The sequence below is a fragment of the Pinus tabuliformis genome, chromosome 4_2, assembly GCF_031772625.1.
Source record: "Pinus tabuliformis cultivar Carrire ecotype Pingquan chromosome 4_2, CPIR1, whole genome shotgun sequence".
NCBI lineage: Eukaryota > Viridiplantae > Streptophyta > Pinopsida > Pinales > Pinaceae > Pinus > Pinus tabuliformis.
Genome location: NC_142304.1, coordinates 150,743,953 through 150,753,516, shown reverse-complemented (window position 1 = coordinate 150,753,516; position 9,564 = coordinate 150,743,953). Strand labels below are relative to the sequence as shown.

General features: G+C 38.0%; 1 pseudogene; it reads right to left on the bottom strand.

The window, feature by feature from the left end:
• Positions 1 to 1,125: 1,125 nt before the first annotated feature.
• On the bottom strand, positions 1,126 to 2,301 carry LOC149168641 (putative pectin methylesterase CGR2 pseudogene; annotated as a pseudogene).
• Positions 2,302 to 9,564: the final 7,263 nt, after the last annotated feature.

The following is a 9,564-nucleotide window of genomic DNA, read 5'->3' as shown; positions in this document are numbered from 1 at the left end:
AATCAAATCCTGTTCTCTGACAAGTGGTCTCCTTGAATTTAGCTATGGTGGATGTTCGAAGCTCCTTACTGATCCTTAATGTCTTATCCCTTTACTGCTGCTGAGAAGTAGGAAACTGCCCCTGCTTTCATGCTTTTGGTTTCCTCAAAGATATTCAGAACTAATTAACCATGCTGATCTTCTTTAATCGGCCAACAATCTATTTTGGGTGCCACGTTCTTCATGTACTATAAGCCTTTCCCATATACATGTGTGATGACAAAACCTTTCAAAAAGATTTGCCGCTTTGTCAATCATAATTGATCAACTGAATTGTAACATGCAACTACAACAGTTTCGTAGCGCACTATGAAACTGCTGTGTAATTTCAAAAACACAGTCTTCCTTTCATAGCTAAATGATCGCCACTATTCATGGCTTAAGCCCCCTACTCCCCTGATCACCTTGACAAGATTTGCTTGCAACTTTTCAAGAAACGGATATTGCTCCTGAGGAAGAGATACAATGACACCAATAACACCATTGACTGTTCCAAATATAACTGTAGGAATCTGGCAGACGCATAACAAGAGATCCATGCCTAATAAGATACAACAAACTCTCCTAAGTGGTATTCACCTACAACTTCCAATTTTCCTCTCTCTTCATCAGTTGCAGCATCGCTATTTTTCCTCACTGTAAAAAGGTTGAAATTGTTCTCTGCTCCAAGGTATAAAATGTATTCGCAAGACCTAACAATGGATATCCTGATTTTACTGATTCTGTACCATCAACTAACTGCCTTGGAGAGAAATCACTGTGACCATCCTCATCAATCTCTGGTGGCTCTAATGTCAGAGTCGAATCCCAGAATTTCTGCATCATTGTGCTTGCTGTGTCACTTGCAGCACAGCTTGAACCTCCCACCATGGCCATGGAATAGGGTAACTTTAATGCCAAATTCTTTACAAGCAGCTACAACATCTTCCTGTGCTTTATATAATTCCCATGCAGCAGTGAAATGCCCTGCATCTTTTCCTGAATCAGAAATGAATAAATTGAACAAAACCTTTCATGATTTCCATCATGACCGTCTTTCATTGCATTAAACAAACCTCAACTTGGAAAGCATGCAAGCTATGGTTCTTAAATCGAAAGGGACTTTTGCGTCTGAAGCAGCTCAAATTTTCTGGTCATGCTCTCATTTTCTTGTAGTCCCAATGACTCGAAGTATCTTTGCCACCATGATTGACCCCGTAATTTTGCAGGCCTTCCAGCTTTGCTCAGTTGAATAGCTTTTGCTGATTTTGAAGTATAATGACCTGGAGTGCCAACAAACAGAACAAGTGCCTCAACTGAGACTCTAGCAAGCTCTGGCAGTGTCTTATTCAGGTATTTTGGGGACAAATAGTCTGGGGCATCCGAAACAAGCACAATTGGGAATGACTGTGCTTTGTAAGGTAAAGGAAATTTGATGTCGGCAACCCGTACAATACCCTTTCGAATCAAATTCTTGCAGGAATTGTCTAGTGTGGATGTTAGATCAAATGGCTCAATACCCCAAGCTTCAGTGTCATCTTCCTTTAACAGTTTGGAGGTTACAGAACATGCGTCAAGACCGACATGTAAGACCTTGCGCATGCTATCCCCGTAAACTTCTTGCAGAAGTGGTAATGCCTTCCGGATTTCTGAACCACAAGAAAGTTGTTCCCCATTATCAATACTGAGAGCCTCCCTAGATATCTCTTCCCTGGAGTTTTCTTTGATTGTTGTCCCTGAACCACTATACATATAGCCAAGAAGAAGAAATGCCCCCTTAGGTTTCTCACTAAAATAAAGCACGCGACCTCTATCATCAATTTTCATGAGACCAAAATCAGAAGCACGACTGTCATCCATCGAGACACATGAAATTGTGATATCAGCCTCCTTATCAATGTGTTTCTGTACAAAGTCCATATAGTTCATACGGTAGAGATGGTCACCCGACAAAATAATAACATGTTCTATATGCCTATTCCTCGGATCCGAAAAAAAACCACATAAATTGCCTCACGGCATTTGCTGTGCCCTGAAACCAATTCATCCCATCTTCACCTGGAGTCTGAGTGGCTACTAGAACCTCCACAAAGCCATCACCGAAGTTCACACCATTTCCAAAACCATATGCCTTGGAAATGTGACGATTTAGAGACTGAGAATTAAACTGTGTTAAGATGAATATCTTATTGATCCCACTGTTAATGCAATTGCTCATTGGTACATCAATGAGTCTGTATGCGCCTCAACTGGTACTGCCGGTTTGGCTCTTCTTCCTGTAAGAGGAAAAAGCCGTGTTCCTGCTCCACCGCCTAGTATGATAGCAAGTACTGTTTTAGGGTCTGCAGAAGGCTTCTCAGGCATTGCCACATCAGTGTTTGAAATCATAACATTCTTTACAATTCCAATAGGTACTTTCCCTTCTGCTAAGAGTGCTGCAATCTTCAGCCTCTGTTTCATAATAGTCAACGCCAATCATCATGGTATCCTTTAATTCAACTCCAGATTCCAGACGTGAATGAATTCCAACAATGGAATGCTTGATATTGCATTTCTGAAGAAAACATCCATGTGAAACTATTGAATCCAGTACCTGGAATTTATCTATTATTTCCCCGATTGCTCTGATACCATTTCGAAAAGCCTAGTTGAACGACCAAAACCGCAGAGCAAAGTACAACTGCAAACATGTGCCAGTACCAGGACACCTAACGACCTAATGATGAGGATAAGCGGTTGGATATGATAGACGAAGTGTATAAGCTGACAACTGTTGATGCAAACACAACAGATTTTGGTAAATATGACAGTTGGGGTGAGATTTGCTATGGATCAGCATGAATTCTCGATTTCGTAGCGCAGTTAGTGCAAAATCGGTGTTTTGCGCTACGAAATCACCTAGACCGGGTTTCTGCGCTATGAACTTTGAAATGAGTTTCGACATATGATATTCATGTGAGATATGAGACCAATGATAGACTAAAACAGAGAATTGACCCCATTTGACATACTAACAAGACTCTTAACAAGACTCTAAAACAAGATGAAAAGACTAGACCCAAAACTGACACCAACCCTTTGACAAATTTAAAAAAATTGATGTTCAGAATTTAAAATATTTTTTCTTGAGTGATAATAGATTGCAGGCTCAAAACTGAGAAATTGGGACTGCAGTTTCTACCTTGCAGGATTATGCATGCGACTGGAGGCCTATAGTCACATGGATGCCTTGTCATGCAAGAAACTGGGATGCCATGTCACAAAAAGGGAAATCTGATACAGGGTTTGGGCACCTAGAGGGGTGGTTTAGCTCTTGGGGGTCATGTAGCTCCTAAGGAGGGTCAGTAAGGTTTCATTTTGTTGACTCCATTTCCTTAAGGTAATCTAGGATGTAGGGTCATGTCATAGTAGCCCTCAGTTGATGTTTACCCTCGAAGGCTGGTGAAAGTGGGTAGATATGGGAGGGGTGGTTACAGAATGATATCAAAGCATGGTTAAACACTTGGACTGGATGAACATAATGTGTTTTTCATGCATGCATGCCAACCGTATATGTGTTCATTATGCATGCACTATGATTGTCAATGCTGTATCTAGTGTCATCAAGTAGAAGTTGATGATGTTTATGTTGAGATGATTGATTTCATTATATATACACACACATGTCATGCTAATCCAGATTGATCTTGCAGACGAGATAACGTCCCTTGAAATTCACTGAGGTATGTTCATTATTTTTATATTTGGTTTATCTAACATGGTATGTTTGCAAGAAGTTAAGAATCAAATATGACAACCAAAATGGTGGACTACAGTTCACGTGATTCTTCCTACATATCAAAAGAGAAACATGTTGATGAGTACTCTGCTCGCATAACAGATACATTAAGAAGTTTTAAAGCAGAGATTAGGAGTTGTAAGGTGGATAATGATATAATTATTTAGTCATAGGAAAGACTTGCTAGAGCATAGGAAAATCAAGTAGAATTTAATGTTGTCATCCTTCAGAGTTTGTCATATTTGTAGAGACATGGACCGCTTAGTATCTGTCATGGACAGGAGGAAAGGTTTAATGGGACATATGGCAGCATGTCTCAATCAAGATACTAGATTTACAGGGATGACACAGTTAGAGATGGTAGGTTCATTGATACACATGAAAAGAGGGGTAATTATCATGAGTTCTATTCTAGTTCTGGTTCAGAGAGAATATCATCATCACTGTCACCATCTGTATAGGAGGAGTGAGAAGCCTTACTTTCTAGAGGAATTTAAGAAAGAAAAGCTTCATACATTTGATGGGAAAATGAAGAAGTCACAAGATGCAGAAGCTTGGTTTCTTGGGATGAATAAGTTATTTAGATTGCATGATTACTCATAGAACATGAAGGACATGATAACTACCTTTAGTCCTAAAGGGCAAACAAACATTTGGTGGGAATATGTCAGAAACATTCGAGAAGAGGAGTTGAATTGGAGTGAGTTCGAGAGACTTTTTAGGAAGAAGTACCTATCTAAGGGATACTATGATGACAGGGCAAAGGAATTCTATGAGTTGAAGATGGGATTTATGACCAATGAGGAGTATACTAGAAGATTCTTGGAGTTGTTGAGATATGTGCCTTGTCTTAAGGAGGAGAAAGCAAAGATTCAAAGATTCATCAATCTGTTGCCAATATCATTTAAGGACATGATTGAGTTTGGTGAGCCTAGATCACTAGAGGAATCCATCCGAAAGTTGACGCACTGTTATGAGTAATCAAAGCGCAGGTCTGAGACTAATCAAGATTGGAAAGGTAATGAGAAGAATAAGGGAAAGTGGGTTAGGAAGAAAGGAAAGGCACATGATATAGATGACAAGGAGAATGCAACACTGCACAAAAAGTCCAATGCAACTTACAGAGGACAAGGATTTCAATCTGAGGAGTAGAAAAAGGGCGATGGTAGGAGGCCTTTAGAGTTTTTGACTTGTGGCAAGGATCATCCTAGGAGATATTGTCCACTGTCACACAAAATGAGTCGATCTTGCGGACAAGATAGACCTTCCTAGAATCTAACGATATCTAGTGACAAGCAAGCCAATCAAAAACTATCTTTCTCTAAATATGCATTTATAAACAAAGGCAAACAAGTGTTTAGGCCTACCTTGGGTCCAATGCAAGTTTGTGGAAGCCTCGCTCCTTTGATTCAAATGAGCTCCCTTGTTGCGAATCTGCAAACACAAACAAGAAAACAAATTAAATAACACCTGAAAAGCCAATATCATAAAGCATATCTAACATGATGATCAAGAAATTCATGAAACAAATGACATAAGACAATTTGTTGAGAAAAATGAATCTAATTGTATTAATTCAAATGAAAGAAGAACTTTACAACCTGTGCCTTGATGCTGTACAAGCTCCTCCCAGGGTCCAACAAGAAGTCTCCTCTACTTTGACAAGTTTCACTCTCTTCCCAATGAAGCCAAAAAGGTATGTGATCTTTCCTCTCAAGCTTAACTAGGAAGGCTCAATTCCACCAGCATTTACCCTAAAAAATGTTCAACTTCTAACCTCCCTAGCAACCAACCCAATGCCTTAATTTATAGTGCAATGGAGGGAAGTTACTAGGTCCTCCTTCAAAGGGATAAAGCCCTCCTTTAAAGGGATAGCTCCTCTCATCAAGGGATTAGCTCCTTCTCTTTTGGGATGCATGAACCACCTAAGAGCGACCAATCCACGTCAAAATTCCTTCTAGAATAATCTAGAATTAACCCAAAGTGAGTTTTTTAGAATAAACTTGCGCCTTTTTGACTTTCACAGGGGTCCGCACCCACTCCTTTAGGGACAGAGCGGGCAGGTCCACAGTTTTTGTGAACAGGGGGTGCGGGACCGCAGGCAACAGTGAGAGAAAGTGCGGAACCAGAGCTTTGTTGATTTTCAATGTCTTTCTCTCATTTTCAAAGCTTGACTTGAAGAGCTGAGGTCTGAGACTTGCTTAGGAGGACAATACAAATGATGATAGACCCATATTGACTGCAAATAATCATGGTGATGATATTTTTGTGTAACAGATTGCCCCTTAAAGTGCGAAGTCTGTAGTAGATGAGGATTTCATTTATCATTTAGGAAGAGTGAAGTACTTTATCGTTTTGAGGATCATCTTGTGGAGAGCCCGGTCGGAACCTGTAAAAACATTCAATGCAATATATATATATACATATATATATATACATATATATATACATATATATATATATCTATATATCTATATATATATATATATATATATATATATATACATATATATAGATATATATATATATACATATATATACATATACACATATATATATATACATATACACACATATATATATATACATATATATATATATATATACATATACACACATATATATATATATACATATATATATATATATATATATATACATATATATATATATATATACATATATATATATATATATACATATATATATATATACATATATATACATATATATGAGATCATATCATCGTTTAGGTAGGCATTCCCATACTCAGATCAAAACTGACTTAGAAAACTAATTACTGCTCTGATATAGGAATGATCTTGTAATACATCACAAGTATAGACTCATGTAGACACAGTATGGACGCAACCATCTGTTTATGAATAGTCCACAATATAATGAATACAAAATTCCTCGCAGCCTGGATTGCGGAAACTAGATCCAGGGTCTTCATCTCTACTTCCCGAAACAGTACGATTCTATCCATGTGAATGAATGTGTTGAAGTCAAACATGGTAGAAACCACTTGATTACCAGTCAATGATGTAAACTGTTAACAAGTGTGAGAGAAACCACCAGTGATGTCAATGGCTCTCAAAGTACCCAGTACAATCCATGAGATGTGAATAGATGTGTTGATGTCGAACATGTCACAGAATCCTTTGATCGAAGGTCAATGATGCAACCTGTCGTCAAAGGCGAGAAACCTGCCATTGAGGCATGCAGATCCTAAGGCACTGAGGATTTCTAGATCATCTTTCTAGATAATGAGCTGAAGTCGATAGAAAGCGATCTGTCATAGGCGAGCCCACAACACGAAATCATAGATCAAGTTGAAGAAATTTAGTTGCAAGGACTGACTCAGGGATGGTCAAGATGGATGACAGATATTTTGCAGATGAATGGCTTTATTGTTAGTGACCTCTTGAACACATAACGACACAGCAGATGGTTTGGTGACAATTGACCCAAAGTTAATACCCAGAAACCGACTGAAGACCTTCAAATGTGGTTTGATCAACTGTTAGGCAAAGGATTTCCCAACCCAGGTGAATAAAAGTGTCATGTTCAAGAGGGGTTACAAAGTATGACAAACAGGGTCATTTTTCTCTCTTCTCCCCCACCATTTCTGGCAAGTACCCCTTTATTTTTGACAAGCTTGAGGAGGATAACATTTGCTTGATTATAAGCTCATCCTTCGGATGAGTCCAAATTAGTTTAAATTCGAACCCTAAGAAGGTGTGGTTTGTTCCTGTTTGTAATTGAACAGGTCCTTTACTGTTAAATTTAGCGAGTCTAGTATAGGAGAAACTCAGCGTTTTTCAATTTTAGAGAGTCTGAAAAACTTAAGAAGACTCCAGGGTTAACTTTTTTCGTAAATTTGTGTCTCCCAAGCCCGAAAAAGTATAAAATAATACTTGAGAGAACCGCTTGATCTTTACGACCAAGGAGTACTTTTTGTAATTAGTGCCTTTGATCCGAAAAAGTAAAAAAGCGATCAACGACACGTCGTTTTATAACCAATATCGAATTTGAAATGACAAAAATCCGGCAATCGTTTCATGTTTTTATGGTCAGAAAAGAGCTGTAAGTGGACCGTCTTTTTAGTTCTGTTTTAACGAGTTAAAAAGAAAAACTCGGCGATCTTCTCATGTTTTAGGAGTTAAAAAAGAGCTTAAAGGTGACTCTAAGGTTTCACTTTTTCGTAAGTTTTAACGAGTTTGAAAAAATGATAAAAATGTACTCATATGGCCGACTTTCAATTTAATTTATGAGCAAGAAAAGACGGAAAGAACTCGGCATTTTCATTTGTTTTACGAGAATGAAAAATAGCAAAATAATCTCGGTATTTTCATGAGTTTAACGAGTCTTGAAAATAACTGAAATTGACTCGAGATTGGTTTCATTTTGACAAAAGCTTGAAACAGAGAAAAACTATGCTTCAAAGTAGTTTCATTTTTACACAAGCTTGAAACAGAGTGAAAACTGTGCTTGATGCCCCCTAAGCGTAACTGCTAGAGTGCACGCCCCCCAGCTTCATTTACGAGATCATTTGAAAGACTCAACCTAAAATTATGCAAAACACTGAAATAACTAACCTAGATATACAACTTAACATTTATGAGATCTAGTCAAACTCTCGACTCAATTAGAGGAGGATTTGTTTCATTTTTTAACGAGCTTGACACAGGAAAAGAACTATGCTCGGATTCGGTTTCATGCTTACACAAGCTTGAAACGAAAAACTATGCTTGTTATAAGTTCGCATGCCCTCAGCATAATGACGCAAATCAAGGTACATGCCCCCCAAGCTTCATTGCATTCAACCAGGTGGATGAAATGAAGGTTTACTTTCGAAATCTTGGAAAGACTCGTGGGAGTTGTTTCATTTTTTAGTGAGGTTGACATAGGAAAAGAACTATCCTCAAAACCCTTGTTTCATTTTTTAAATGAGATTGACACAAGATAAGGAACTATGCTCATAACTACTCTCTACAATCTACCTAACAAGGAACTATACTCTAAAAACCTTGATTCATTTTTTAACGAGCTTGACACAAGACAAGGAACTATGCTCTAAAATCCTTGATTCATTTTTTAACGAGCTTGACACAAGACAAGGAACTATGCTCTAAAAAACTTGATTCATTTTTTAACGAGGTTGACACAAGACAAGGAACTATGCTCTAAAATCCTTGATTCATTTTTTAACGAGCTTGACACAAGACAAGGAACTATGCTCATGACTACTTTCTACAATCTACCTATATAACCTATCCTTGTTTCATTTTTTAACGAGGTTGACACAAGACATGGAACTATCCTCGAACCTCATTCATTTTTTTAATGAGGTTGACTCAGTAACAGGAACTTTCCTTGAAACTAACTGATTCATTTTTAACGAGGTTGACACAGGAAAAGAACTGTCCTCATACTCAATGATTCATTTTTTAATGAGGTCGACACAGTAAAAGGAACTTTCCTCGACGAACTAATTCATTTTTTAACGAGGTTGACATAGGAAAAGAACTGTCTTCATGACAGCCTGTTTCATTTTTTAACGAGGTTGATACAGGAAAAAAAAACTATCCTCGTACTCATTGATTCTTTTTTTAACGAGGTCGACACAGTAAAAGGAACTTTCCTCGACCAACTGATTCATTTTTTAACGAGGTTGACACAGGAAAAGAACTGTCCTCATGACGGCCTGTTTCATTTTTTAATGAGGTTGATACAGGAAAAAAAAACTATCCTCGTGCTCATTG